The sequence below is a fragment of the Ptychodera flava genome, chromosome 8 (assembly GCF_041260155.1).
Source record: "Ptychodera flava strain L36383 chromosome 8, AS_Pfla_20210202, whole genome shotgun sequence".
In the NCBI taxonomy this organism is placed as follows: domain Eukaryota; kingdom Metazoa; phylum Hemichordata; class Enteropneusta; family Ptychoderidae; genus Ptychodera; species Ptychodera flava.
In genome coordinates, this window is record NC_091935.1 from 40,204,127 (window position 1) to 40,209,669 (window position 5,543).

The 5,543-nt window shown below is 34.8% G+C and overlaps 1 long non-coding RNA gene across 1 annotated transcript; it reads left to right on the forward strand.

The window, feature by feature from the left end:
* Positions 1 to 3,270: 3,270 nt before the first annotated feature.
* LOC139139333 (uncharacterized) lies at positions 3,271 to 5,189 on the forward strand. The gene is made up of 3 exons (XR_011553781.1): positions 3,271 to 3,452; positions 3,710 to 4,449; positions 5,057 to 5,189. It is a non-coding gene; the product is annotated as an uncharacterized lncRNA (long non-coding RNA).
* Positions 5,190 to 5,543: the final 354 nt, after the last annotated feature.

Genomic DNA, 5,543 nt, shown 5'->3' on the forward strand with positions numbered 1-5,543 from the left:
CAAGGAAATGGTGAACCACATTTGTAGCAGATATCGAAATGCCATCCACATCAAAGAGACAGACATAAAAGAGATACAAGAAGGACATTTTGTGATAGCAAGTGAATCGAGAGAGGAGAAATACCATGTAAACTTTGGAAATGAGAACGCTATGCCTTCCTGTGAATGCCACGACTGGAAGAGAACACATTGGTTATGCAAACATTTTCTGGCTATCTTCAATCACTTTCCTTCATGGGGCTGGAACAAATTATCACCTTTGTACAGAGACAGTATGTACTTTCAGCTTGACGTACCCAGTGAATACATGGCTGCATCACATTCCCTGACATCAACTCCAAGTGACAATGACGAGAGAAGTAGAAATCACCTAGATTCAGAGAACATTCCCAATGCTAACCAGATGACCAGTACTACCACTACAGAAAGTAAACATCTATCCTTGGCCGTCCAGTGCAGAGAACAACTAGATAAACTTAGGAACTTTACGTATCTTATGAAAGATGAGGCCGTCCTACAATCAATTTACGATCATCTCAAATCAATCAACAGAGTGCCTATCAACATCTTCCAAGTGACTGTGAAGGAGGTTTAGCACTGGAACAAGGTTTCATCACTAAGAAGAGAAAACGACAAACTTTGAGTAATAAAGGTAAGAATTTAAACATTTTTGATGGTTTGATTGTTAATAAGGCCGTTCACAGTTTACGTCACTGTTCTCTCATTAATATGCAAAAATAAATATTTGTCCGCATTTTAGATTACGCTTTTGAAAATTACCTGTGCAAGAACGACAAAAATACATCACAGTGGGCGACCGCTAGTGTAACAGTAAATACTAAAAAACATATTCACGACTCAGAGTACAAGCTGCAAAGACAGCCACGCATGCAACATTGATAAAATTTGTCCGCATTTCAAGCTGTGTGTTCGATGTCGCACGCGTACAGCTATATTTAGTAACAAACCTGTAACCGTGAGCAGCGCTATTATAAAGTAAACATTGATGTCTCTTTATTTAACATTTTCACAAACACACATACTGACTATAACATTATTTTGCTTAAACTAAAATATTCCGTCTCATTTTTGCCAAACTTATGATTTATGACTTGACAACAATTTCATCCACCTGTTGTTTTACCTTTGTTGCGTATGGGGGGGGGGGGGGTCTCCCTCTTTTAAAAGGATGGAATAGGGGGTCACCCTGTTTTCATAAGTTGGAATATGGGGTCAGCCACTTTTTGATATCCGCAAAAAAAATTCACTCCCCCAAGCCGAAAAAACTGACCAGTCCCTTATGGATGATTCTACCGTTGTATGTAATGTTATGTTAAATTGTTAACAATGGTAATTCAAAAAGGGGGTTATAGATCATTCTACCGTTATATGTAATGTTTATGTTAAATTGTTAACAATGGTAATTCAAAAAGGGGGCTATAGATCATTCTACCGTTATATGTAATGTTTATGTTAAATTGTTAACAATGGTAATTCAAAAGGGGGCTATAGATCATTCTACCGTTATATGTAATGTTTATGTTAAATTGTTAACAATGGTAATTCAAAAAGGGGGCTATAGATCATTCTACCGTTATATGTAATGTTTATGTTAAATTGTTAACAATGGTAATTCAAAAAGGGGGCTATAGATCATTCTACCGTTATATGTAATGTTATGTTCAATTGTTAACAATGGTAATTCAAAAAGGGGGTTATAGATCATTCTACCGTTATATGTAATGTTTATGTTCAATTGTTAACAATGGTAATTCAAAAAGGGGGCTATAGATCATTCTACCGTAACATGTAATGTTATGTTCAATTGTTAACAATGGTATTCAAAAGGGGCTATAGATCATTCTACCGTTATATGTAATGTTTATGTTCAATTGTTAACAATGGTAATTCAAAAGGGGGCTATAGATCATTCTACCGTTATATGTAATGTTTATGTTAAATTGTTAACAATGGTAATTCAAAAGGGGGCTATAGATCATTCTACCGTTATATGTAATGTTTATGTTAAATTGTTAACAATGGTAATTCAAAAAGGGGGCTATAGATCATTCTACCGTTATATGTAATGTTATGTTCAATTGTTAACAATGGTAATTCAAAAGGGGGCTATAGATCATTCTACCGTTATATGTAATGTTTATGTTCAATTGTTAACAATGGTAATTCAAAAGGGGGCTATAGATCATTCTACCGTTATATGTAATGTTTAAGGGGGCTATAGATCATTCTACCGTTATATGTAATGTTATGTTCAATTGTTAACAATTCACAGGGGAGGTCTGCATGGTTTTGGAAACTATTGAAACATTATTCTGTGCTATTAGTTTTCATGAATTAAAGTTCCAGTAACTTATGATGAAGATTTTTTTTTCAATTTGATTTGCTTGTATTAACCCTTTGAGCGCTGTAATTTTCTCCTGCCAAAGATTAAGTGCAAATTTTACCAAATGTTATGAATTTTTCTGTAATGTTTTGATAAATTTGGACCAAATGGACATCACATTTCATTGACTACAGTCTTTTCTCAAAATTTTGGCGAAAATCTGAGAAAAAATGTAAGGGATTTACTTTATTTAGGGGACAAAAATAGACTTTGACGCTCAAAGGATTAAAAGGAGAATACAATTTCTTGTTCAACTCCTCAAAACATGTAGAGATATACTTTCAGTTTCTCACCTGTGTACATGGGAAGACTGTATTGTTCATGTTGATTAGAACTCTAATGTTAACAATATTAAATTAAATTCCAAAAAATCTACTTAATTTTCTTTTGTTCATATGAATTTCAAAATGACATTTTTGGGATGTAATGTCTTGACAACTAAGTTATGGTACGATTGTATTCAGAAAATAGTAAAAATAATTGAAATTTGAAATTAAAAGGAAATTCTGAATATGCGACTTGTACAATTTAGGCATATATAGATGTTTAATGGTTGTTACATGATGCTTTAGGAGAGGAACAAGAACTTGAAATCGATATACCAATCCAAATGGTGGAAAATGATAATTAAGATATTCAAAAATTCATCAAAAAGTACACTTCCCTGACCATCCGTTAGATATACAGAATGTTTTTACCTTATATTTTGTACACATAGTCAGATAAATTGAGTAGAGTGATGCATGTCATATAACTTACCAGAGACAATATATCCAAGTAAGTAATTCCCATATGTTATGATATATTAGTATTGATGAATGTGTCAAACCATACTAACACACAATTATTAATTCCTCAAATTAAAGGGCAGTGGTCATCATGCTGCTCATGCTCTCGAGGGGGTCCCCCTATTGTATTCAAGAACAACACACAAAGTTACTGGTTGATGACAGTGTGTGCCATATATTGCCACTTGTTAAAATGGCGTCCGATCTGTCACAAACATTCTGACTTACCAAAGTTAACAAGCAATAACATTTCAATTAATGTAAGTTAAATATATGCTGAATATTTAACAGGAACATGCTGTATTGAGATCACATTTAATCATGATTTTCTTGAATTGGGCTCGGCTACTGTTTTCGCTCCAGTGTACTTGAGAACACTTGCACCTACCGGTACATCTAATCATGGACCCTCGAGGGTCTATGATCTAATACTGCACTGTAATATGCACACAAATATATAAATGACCGGGCTCTAGTCCATGACATCCAAAGCAATGATGAGAGTTTTTTATTCCAGAGGCCCAACAGGAGTCCAGTTGACAACGCAAGCGACAGAAATATACAGCTATCATAGCAATGCCCACTCCAGCAACTGAAAAGGAGAACCTAGCTGTTCTGTGGTCTGCGTGAATGACCATAGACCCTCGCGAAAAACGTTTTCTTGAGGGTATATGGAATGACGGTGTCAAGAGAACAGGATATATGGCACTCCCAATTCAGCTGTGGACAATCAGACTCAACTACAAAATTTGCCCCGTGGTGTGTGGAACCGAGAATTATGAGTAAAAGTATCAAGTCAAGCGAATGACCTTTCATAAATATTTTTTGTTGGGTTATCTCATTTGAATGGCAGCAATCAGGAGGTGAAGTTTACGTAGCACCAATAGGCCTAGACTAGACCATTACATCACTGTCATGACCATTGTAGTCACATTGTAGTCACATGATCAGGATCACTCAACATGTCTCTATGTGTAGCCGTGAGATTTTCCCATCAAAAGCTGCTAATTTAACCAACTCGTTTTGTCTTTTTCCCTGGCATTTGACTATTTCTCGCCATTTGTTACTAGTAGAAGAAGTTTGAATTGGCGATCAACAGTGGGTTGTGGGTCAAGTCTGTAGCGGAGAAGGGTTTTTTATATCCGTGTACGTCAACACATAGACAGTAAAGAACTACGTCTACAGTCAAGCGATAACCGTTCTCCATTATCAATGCAACAGCATCTTCCATGTCATGCTTCTTGCTTACCGATCATGGTGTGTAATTTTTGTGTTAAATAGGCATTCTCCTTGATGCCGACCTAAAAACTAAAATATATATACAATGTTGATAATTTTATTGATGTTTTTATTGTTCATTGTACAAAGCATTGTGTACAACCAAAATGACTGCGCTTGATCAAACCCTATTTGTTCACCGTGACTACGTGCAGTAAACTCAGCCACATAATGCGCCGGGTGCAGTGTCTCAATGTTCATAGCCTTACACATGTTTATAAATATAAATACACCACTTATATTCATTTCCAATCAAAATATTTTACTGTTACATTATCCTGTCATACAGAGGCATTAAATATTGAGGAAACGGTTCCATCTTACTCTGGTGGAAGTTGAGAAGACTTATTCACTAATGTTTACAAAACTATGTTTATCAAGAAAAAAAATGTAGCACTTGCACAGCGCGACGACCACCACCCTTTAACTTTGAGTTTGAAATTTTTTGTGTTCATTTGCTGGTGTTGACACATGCTTTTCTTAGAATTATATCATTGTGACAATACGATAGTAATGCATCGTTAATTATTGTTAAAAAACATTTTTCAGACAGAATAATTAATTCATGTTTTTCTTTGTTTTACAGCGTATAACTAGGGGGCATCCTCAAGACGAATTAGGGTAAAAGGTGGACCTTAAATATAACCAATAACAAAAATATTTATTTCAATTGAACCAGATTTATTACCCCTTTATATGAAATCAGATTATTACATTTAAACAATTAACGGCATAGCGGTACATGTACAACCATATCAGAAAGTATTAATTGGAAATTATCACATGCCTATTTCTTGTGCCTATGTAAATCTATCCTATCCCAGCTAAATAACCATTTGGATGAATACTTCAACTTATGTATCTTCTTTTTTCATACAGAAAGTTTTACTGTTAACAACAGTGCGCCTGAAGAATGAAAAAAAATACAACAAATTACAACTGATCAACATGATCCTTGGTCATTATGTTGACACCTCAGTTGTTCCATGTCCATCACTTGTTTCTACATTATTTTCATGAAACTGACCAAAAAATTCCTAAATTGTTCAAAATATCATTGAAATGTGAAATCC